This window comes from Arachis stenosperma, chromosome 10, assembly GCF_014773155.1.
Source record: "Arachis stenosperma cultivar V10309 chromosome 10, arast.V10309.gnm1.PFL2, whole genome shotgun sequence".
In the NCBI taxonomy this organism is placed as follows: domain Eukaryota; kingdom Viridiplantae; phylum Streptophyta; class Magnoliopsida; order Fabales; family Fabaceae; genus Arachis; species Arachis stenosperma.
This window is the reverse complement of record NC_080386.1, coordinates 27125338-27134271: the sequence shown is the minus strand read 5'-3', so window position 1 is coordinate 27134271 and position 8934 is coordinate 27125338. Positions and strand designations below refer to the sequence as shown.

Genomic DNA, 8934 nt, shown 5'->3' with positions numbered 1-8934 from the left:
TAACAAAGCTTTCAACTCGGTTCGTGAAGATAAACCGACCAGAGCATAAAAGTGTATATATATATATAAGAGAATCCTAAAATGACCCAAAACAGAAAACGACAACGCGTTTCTCCGAGTCAACCCCTAAGAGGGACGAACATAAAATACAAGGTGGAGAATCTATATACATACATAAATATAATAAAAAATACGACCCTGAATCCCAAGAGTTCTTCGCTTCATCAGCGTCTTCCAGAATACAGAGTGGTGCTTCTCAACCTGCATCTAAAAAATAATAATATTGTATGGGATGAGAACCGAGGGTTCTCAGTATGGTTAAGGTGCCCACATATATAATAAATAAGGTCCTGAGAAAGCCAGATGCAATCCTAGAACGCCGACACTTAGATTATAATTCTTAAGGAACTAAAACAAAAACCATAAGCAGGTGGTTGATATATAAGGCTCTTTAGGTTCTAACTCAATCCTAACTTAATCTCTCAAATTACAATCAACTCACTGTCTCATTCAACTCTAATCCTTACCATTGACCTAACCAGTCACAGCCTATGGCCCAAATCAAACCAGCTCAGCCTCCGACCTAAATAAACTCAACCCGGCCTCTGACCCATTTCAAATCAAATCAACATTATCACCCGTCCACCACCAAGGTACTCAAAACAAAAAGACAATCACAAACACAAGCAAATACAAGGCAAACACATTTAAAGAACAGTTACAACAAGTATCACAGTTATCAATTAAATAGAATTTATCAGATAGGCAAACACAAAGCAATTATGCACACCCAAACAAAGCAAACAAATGCAACATGATGCATGCCTATCCTACTGGCCGTGAGCTCACGTGTCGGTTAAATTGCCAGAACTTGACACATCTGGTAGCTAACCGAGACATTTGTCTCTAGGTTGCACATCTCCAGGAGGATCATAAATGAAGGAGAGTGTCTTTCCACATCGAAAGAGCATGCCTTTCCCCCTTCTCCTGAAGGATATACGAAGAAGAGTGCCTTTTCACATCGAAGGAGCGTGTCTTTCTACCTTACAACTAGAGAAGAATGTGGGGGAAACAATACGAAGGAAAGTGCCTTTCCACTTTTCCCACACCTTCATCACGACAAGAGAGTGAACTTCTATCCTCAACTTGCCATCTGAATATATTTTCAAGTTAACGAGCAAGTGGGATCGCACCCAAATCTTGTCCTCTCGACCATTCCGGCCACACACACATCTCGACCATTCCAGCCACACACACACCTCGACCATTCCAGCCACATACAGTCATCCCCAATTTCATCATTAACATCTCAGTTCAATTACTCTAGACCTTCCTTTACTTTTAAGTAACCTTGCTTTCCATAGTCTAATCTCAGCACTACACTTAAAACTAATCTTTAGGGGCTAAAAGAATGAAAATAGAAATTTAGAGGTTCGAATTTGAGCTTTAAAACACAAAATCTATTTTTGCTGAAACAGGGGTCATGCCTATGCATGCAAATGCGAATGGATGGTATGTGTACGCAAGAATCCGACGTCACGTGTACGCGTGGGAGTACGTTTTGTCAAAATTTTTACGTAAGTCTGAAATCTGCAGATTTATCATTTTAAACCCCAAACTTTCGTTGTGTAAACCCTACTAAATTAGTAAATGATTAGTCAACAAATTAAAGTTTAATAAGGAAAAATAGAAATGTAAATCTTATATTAAATTAGGATAGAGCTCATTAAAACAAGAATTTTGACACAAATTTCAAAAAATTTGACCCAAGATTAAGCCGAACGGGCCAAATTGGTCGAACCGGGACCAAAATGGGTCCAAGGCCCAAACCATACTAACCCATTAATAAGCTTCAGCTCATCACATCTCCCTTCATTTCCTTATTCATGTTCCAAGGCTGAAGGAAGAAGAAGGTGAGGAACAAACCCTTGCCTTGGTTTCAAACCACCATAACTTCTTGTCCCGAGCTCCAATCATAGCACCGTTTGCGGCCACGTGTCCACTGCGTCGAGCTCTACAATTCTATTAGATCAATTTCATAGGTAAGCTTTAATCTCACCCTAGTTTCTCTACCCTTTGAATTTCGAAAATTGGTAAGAACCCATGTTGAAATTTTGTTTAATTTGGTACTCTAGGTTCAATTTAGCTTGTGGAGCTTGACAGATTTAGTTTGTTTAGTCCATGGGCATGGTAAGGATTCTGAACCCTAGCTATTTCTTGTTTTGATTATGTTGGATATTGAGTTGTTGGGTATATGTATGTATATATATGTGTTAGGTGTATGAATGCATGATACAGAGTCCTTGGAATCATTGGAAGCTTGATTTGAGAGCTTGGTAGGTGTTAGAGTTTAATTTTGGTGATTTAAGCCTTGCCCTTTTTGCCTAAGTGGGTTGCCTTGGTTAATACGTGGAAATCGGCCAAGGTATGGTTTAGGTTTTGAGTATTTAATATGTAATGTTCTGTGAAAATGGTGCACGAAATTGTGATCACTACAACTTCACACAACTAACCAGCAAGTGCACTGGGTCGTCCAAGTAATACCTTACGCGAGTAAGGGTCGATCCCACGGAGATTGGTGGTATGAAGCAAGCTATGGTCATCTTGTAATTCTCAGTCAGGCAGACTCAAATGGGTATAGATGATGAATAAAGTAATAAGATAAAGATAGAGATACTTATGCATATCATTGGTGAGAGCTTCAGATAAGCGAATGAAGATGCCTTCCCTTCCGTCTCTCTGCTTTCCTAATGTCTTCATCCAATCCTTCTTACTCCTTTCCATGGCAAGCTCGTGTAGGGTTTCACCATTGTCAGTGGCTACCTCCCATCCTCTCAGTTAAAATACGTCCCTGATGCTCTGTCACAGCATAGGCTAATCATCTGTCGGTTCTCGGTCCGGCCGGAATAGAATCCAGTGATTCTTTTGCGTCTGTCACTAACGCCCCGCCTTTCGGAGTTTGAAGCACGTCACAGTCATTCAATCATTGAATCCTACTCAGAATACCACAGACAAGGTTAGACCTTCCGGATTCTCTTGAATGCCGCCATCAGTTCTTGCCTATACCACGAAGACTCTGATCTCACGGAATGGCTGGCTCGTTTGTCAGGCGAGCACTCGGTTGTCAGGCGATCAACCATGCATCATGCAATCAGAAATCCAAGAGATATTCACCAAGCCTCGAATGCTTGTAGAACAAGAATGGTTGTCAGTCACCTTGTTCATAGGTGAGAATGATGATGAGTGTCAATCATCATCTTCATCAAGTTGAATAACAAGTGATATCTTGGACAAAGAGCAAGCGGAATTGAATAGAAGAACAATAGTAATTGCATTAATACTCGAGGTACAGCAGAGCTCCACACCTTAATCTATGGTGTGTAGAAACTCCACCGTTGAAAATACATAAGAACAAGGTCTAGGCATGGCCGAATGGCCAGCCTCCCAAAGTGATCAAAAGATCTAAAGAAAAGGTTCCAAAGATCAGAAGATGAAAATACAATAGTAAAAGGTCCTATATATAGAAAACTAGTAGCCTAGGGTGTACAGAGATGAGTAAATGCCATAGAAATCCACTTCCGGGCCCACTTGGTGTGTGCTTGGGCTGAGCAATGAAGCATTTTCGTGTAGAGACTCTCCTTGGAGTTAAACGCCAGCTTTTATGCCAGTTTGGGCGTTTAACTCCCATTTAGGTGCCAGTTCCGGCGTTTAACGCTGGAATTTCTGTGGGTGACTTTGAACGCCGGTTTGGGCCATCAAATCTTGAGCAAAGTATGGACTATCATATATTGCTGGAAAGCCCAGGATGTCTACTTTCCAACGCCGTTGAGAGCGCGCCAATTGGGCTTCTGTAGCTCCAGAAAATCCACTTCGAGTGCAGGGAGGTCAGAATCCAACAGCATCTGCAGTCCTTTTCAGTCTCTGAATCAGATTTTTGCTCAGATCCCTCAATTTCAGCCAGAAAATACCTGAAATCACAGAAAAACACACAAACTCATAGTAAAGTCCAGAAAAGTGAATTTTAGCTAAAAACTAATAAAAATATACTAAGAACTCAACTAAAACTACCTAAAACATACTAAAAACAATGCCAAAAAGCGTATAAATTATCCGCTCATCACAACACCAAACTTAAATTGTTGCTTGTCCCCAAGCAACTGAAAATCAAACAAGATAAAAAGAAGAGAATATACTATAGACTCCAAATTATCAATGAAACTTAGCTCCAAATTAGATGAGCGGGACTAGTAGCTTTTTGCCTCCAAACAGTTTTGGCATCTCACTTTATCCTCTGAGGTTCAGAATGATTGGCTTCTTTAGGAACTCAGAATCCAGATAGTGTTATTGATTCTCCTAGTTACGTATGATGATTCTTGAACACAGCTACTTATTGAGTCTTGGCCGTGGCCCAAAGCACTCTGTCTTCCAGTATTACCACCGGATACATACATGCCACAGACACATAATTGGGTGAACCTTTTCAGATTGTGACTCAGCTTTGCTAGAGTCCCCAATTAGAGGTGTCCAGGGTTCTTAAGCACACTCTTTTTGCCTTGGATCATTACTTTATTTCTTTCTTTTTCTTTTCTTTTTCTTTCTCCCCTTTTTTTTTCTTTTTTCATTTTTCTCTTTCTCTTTTTTTATTTATTTTTGTATTCACTGCTTTTTCTTGCTTCAAGAATCATTTTTATGATTTTTCAGATCCTCAGTAACATGTCTCCTTTTTCATCATTCTTTCAAGAGCCAACAATTTTAACATTCATGAACAACAAATTCAAAAGACATATGCACTGTTCAAGCATACATTCAGAAAACAAAAAGTATTGTCACCACATCAAACTAATTAAGCTAGTTTTAAAGATGAATTTGAAATCCTGTACTTCTTGTTCTTTTGTGATAAAAACAGTTTTCATTTAAGAAAGGTGATGGATTCATATTCATAGCTTTAAGGCATAGACACTAAGACACTAATGATCATAAGACACAAACATGGATAAACATAAAGCATAATTTTCGAAAAACAGAAAAATAAAGAACAAGGAGATTAAAGAACGGGTCCACCTTAGTGATGGCGGCTTGTTCTTCCTCTTGAAGGTCTTATGGAGTTCTTGAGCTCCTTAATGTCTCTTCCTTGTCTTTGTTGCTCCTCTCTCATGATTCTTTGATCTTCTCTAATGATGATGGAGTGTTCTTGATGCTCCACCCTTAGTTGTCCCATGTTGGAACTCAATTCTCCTTGGGAGGTGTTTAGTTGCTCCCAATAGTCTTGTGGAGGTAAGTGCATCCCTTGAGGTATCTCAGGGATCTCTTGATGAGAGGGGTCTCTTGTTTGCTCCATCCTTTTCTTAGTGATGGTCTTGAGGTCATGCCTTCTCAGTTGAACCGGCTTTGGATGCCATAAATGGTTATGGAAAAACAAAAAGCAATGCTTTTACCACACCAAACTTAAAAGGTTTGCTCGTCCTCGAGCAAAAGAAGAAAGAAGAGAGTAGAAGAAGAAGAAATGGAGGAGAGGGAGATGGCTTTGTGGTTCGGCCAAAAGGGGAAGAAGTAGTGTTTAGGGTGTGTGAAAATGAAGGAGTGAAGAAGGGTTTATGGGGAAGAGGTATTGAGGTGTTTGGTGAATGGGTGAAGAAGAAGAGAGAGGGTGGTGGGGTAGGTGGGGATCCTGTGGGGTCCACAGATCCTGAGGTGTCAAGGAAAAGTCATCCCTGCACCAAATGGCATGCAAAAACACGTTTTGAGCCAATTCTGGCGTTAACCGCCGGGCTGGTGCCCATTCCTGGCGTTTAACGCCAGGTTCTTGCCCTTTTCTGGCGTTTAACGCCAGTCTGGTGCCCCTTTCTGGCGTTAAACGCCCAGAATGGTGCCAGACTGGGCGTTAAACGCCCAACTGCTAGCCTCACTGGCGTTTAAATGCCAGTGGGTTCTTCCTCCAGGGTGTGCTGTTTTTCTTCCTGTTTTTCATTCTGTTTTTGCTTTTTCAATTGATTTTGTGACTTCTTATGATCATCAACCTACAAAAAAAACATAAAATAACAAAAGAAAATATATAAAATATAATCATTGGGTTGCCTCCCAACAAGCGCTTCTTTAATGTCAGTAGCTTGACAGAGGGCTCTCATGGAGCCTTACAGATACTCAGAGCAATGTTGGAACCTCCCAACACCAAACTTAGAGTTTGAATGTGGGGGTTCAACACCAAACTTAGAGTTTGGTTGTGGCCTCCCAACACCAAACTTAGAGTTTGACTGTGGGGGCTCTGTTTGACTCTGATTTGAGAGAAGCTCTTCATGCTTCTTCTCCATGGTGACAGAGGGATATCCTTGAGCCTTAAACACAAAGGATTCTTCATTCACTTGAATGATCAGTTCACCTCCATCAACATCAATCACAGCCTTAGCTGTGGCTAGGAAGGGTCTGCCAAGGATGATGGTTTCATCCATGCACTTCCCAGTCTCTAGGACTATGAAATCAGTAGGGATGTAATGGTCTTCAATCTTCACCAAAACATTCTCTACAAGTCCATTAGCTTGTTTTCTTGAATTGTCTGCCATCTCTAATGAGATTCTTGCAGCTTGCACCTCAAAGATCCCTAGCTTCTCTATTACAGAGAGAGGCATGAGGTTTACACTTGACCCTAAGTCACACAGAGCCTTCTTGAAGGTCATGGTGCCTATGGTACAAGGTATGGAAAACTTCCCAGGATCTTGTCTCTTTTGAGGCAATTTCTGCCTAGACAAGTCATCCAGTTCTTTGGTGAGCAAAGGGGGTTCATCCTCCCAAGTCTCATTTCCAAATAACTTGTCATTTAGCTTCATGATTGCTCCAAGGTATTTAGCAACTTCAGTGACATACTCATCCTCTTCAGAGGAAGAATACTCATCAGAGCTCATGAAAGGCAGAAGTAAGTCCAATGGAATCTCTATGGTCTCATCTTGAGCCTCAGATTCCCATGGTTCCTCATTAGGGAACTCATTGGAGCTTGGTGCACGCCCACTGAGGTCTTCCTCAGTGGCGTTCACTTCCCCTTCCTCCTCTCCAAATTCGGCCATGGTTATGGCTTTGCACTCTCCTTTTGGATTTTCTTCTGTGTTGCTTGGAAGAGTACTTGGAGGGAGTTCAGTAACTTTCTTGCTCAGCTGTCCCACTTGTGCCTCCAAATTCCTAATAGAGGACCTTGTTTCAGTCATGAAACTTTGAGTGGTTTTGATTAGATCAGAGACCATGGTTGCTAAGTCAGAGGGGTTCTGCTTAGAATTCTCTGTCTGTTGCTGAGAAGATGATGGAAAAGGCTTGCCATTGCTAAACCTGTTTCTTCCACCATTATTGTTATTGAAACCTTGTTGAGGTCTCTCTTGATTCTTCCATGAGAAATTTGGATGATTTCTCCATGAAGAATTATAGGTGTTTCCATAGGGTTCTCCTATGTAATTCACCTCTTCCATTGAAGGGTTCTCAGGATCATAAGCTTCTTCCTTAGATGAAGCATCCTTAGTACTGCTTGGTGCATTTTGCATTCCAGACAGACTTTGAAAAATCAAATTGACTTGCTGAGTCAATATTTTGTTCTGAGCCAGTATGGCATTCAGAGTATCAATCTCAAGAACTCCTTTCTTCTGATTAGTCCCATTGTTCACAGGATTTCTCTCAGAAGTGTACATGAATTGGTTATTTGCAACCATTTCAATGAGCTCTTGAGCTTCTGTAGGCGTCTTCTTCAGATGAAGAGATTCTCCAGCAGAGCTATCCAAGGACATCTTAGATAGTTCAGAGAGACCATCATAGAAAATACCTATGATGCTCCATTCAGAAAGCATGTCAGAAGGACATTTTCTGATTAATTGTTTGTATCTTTCCCAAGCTTCATAGAGGGATTCTCCATCCTTCTGTCTGAAGGTTTGGACTTCCACTCTAAGCTTACTCCATCTTTGTGGTGGAAAGAACTTTGCCAAGAAGGCATTGACTAGCTTTTCCCAAGAGTCCAGGCTTTCTTTAGGTTGAGAGTCCAACCATATTCTAGCTCTGTCTCTTACAGCAAAAGGGAATAGCATCAGTCTATAGACCTCAGGGTCAACCCCATTAGTCTTGACTGTGTCACAGATTTGCAAGAATTCAGCTAAGAACTGATGAGGATCTTCTATTGGAAGTCCATGGAACTTGCAATTCTGTTGCATTAGAGAAACTAATTGAGGCTTAAGCTCAAAGTTGTTTGCTCCAATGGCAGGGATAGAGATGCTTCTCCCATAGAAGTCGGGAGTAGGTGCAGTAAAGTCACCCAGCACCTTCCTTGCATTGTTTGCATTATTGTTGTTTTCGGCTGCCATGTTTTCTTCTTCTTTGAAGAATTCGGTCAAGTCCTCTAAAGAGAGTTGTGCTTTGGCTTCTCTTAGCTTCTCTTCAAGGTCCTTTCGGGTTCAGGGGTCAGCTTCAACAAGAATGCCTTTGTCTCTGCTCCTGCTCATATGAAAGAGAAGAGAACAAGAAAAATGTGGAATCCTCTATGTCACAGTATAGAGATTCCTTGAGGTGTCAGAGGAAAAGAAATAGAAAGAAGGAGAAGAAGAATTCGAACTTTAATTAGATAAGGTTCGAATTGTGCATTGAGAAGGAGTGGTACTCATAAATAGAAGGATGTGAGAAGGAGGGAAGTAATTTTTTTCGAAAATTAAATATTTGAAAACATTTTTGAAAAAAAACACTAATTGATTTTCGAAAATAAAAGTGGAAAAAGAAATCAAGTGATTTTTGAAAAAGATTTTTAAATTAGAAATCAAAAAGATTTGATTGAAAACTATTTTGAAAAAGATGTGGTTAAGAAGATATGATTGGTTTTAAAAAAAAAAAAAGATGAGATTGAAAAGATATGATTTGAAAACAATTTTAAAAGATATGGTTTTAAAATAAATGACTTGCCTAACAAGAAAAGATATG

The 8934-nt window shown here is 40.4% G+C and overlaps 1 non-coding gene across 1 annotated transcript; it reads left to right on the top strand.

Moving 5' to 3' along the window:
• Positions 1-7814: 7814 nt before the first annotated feature.
• On the top strand, positions 7815-7922 carry LOC130959465 (small nucleolar RNA R71). Its single transcript, XR_009078543.1, has one exon. It is a non-coding gene; the product is annotated as a small nucleolar RNA R71 (small nucleolar RNA).
• Positions 7923-8934: the final 1012 nt, after the last annotated feature.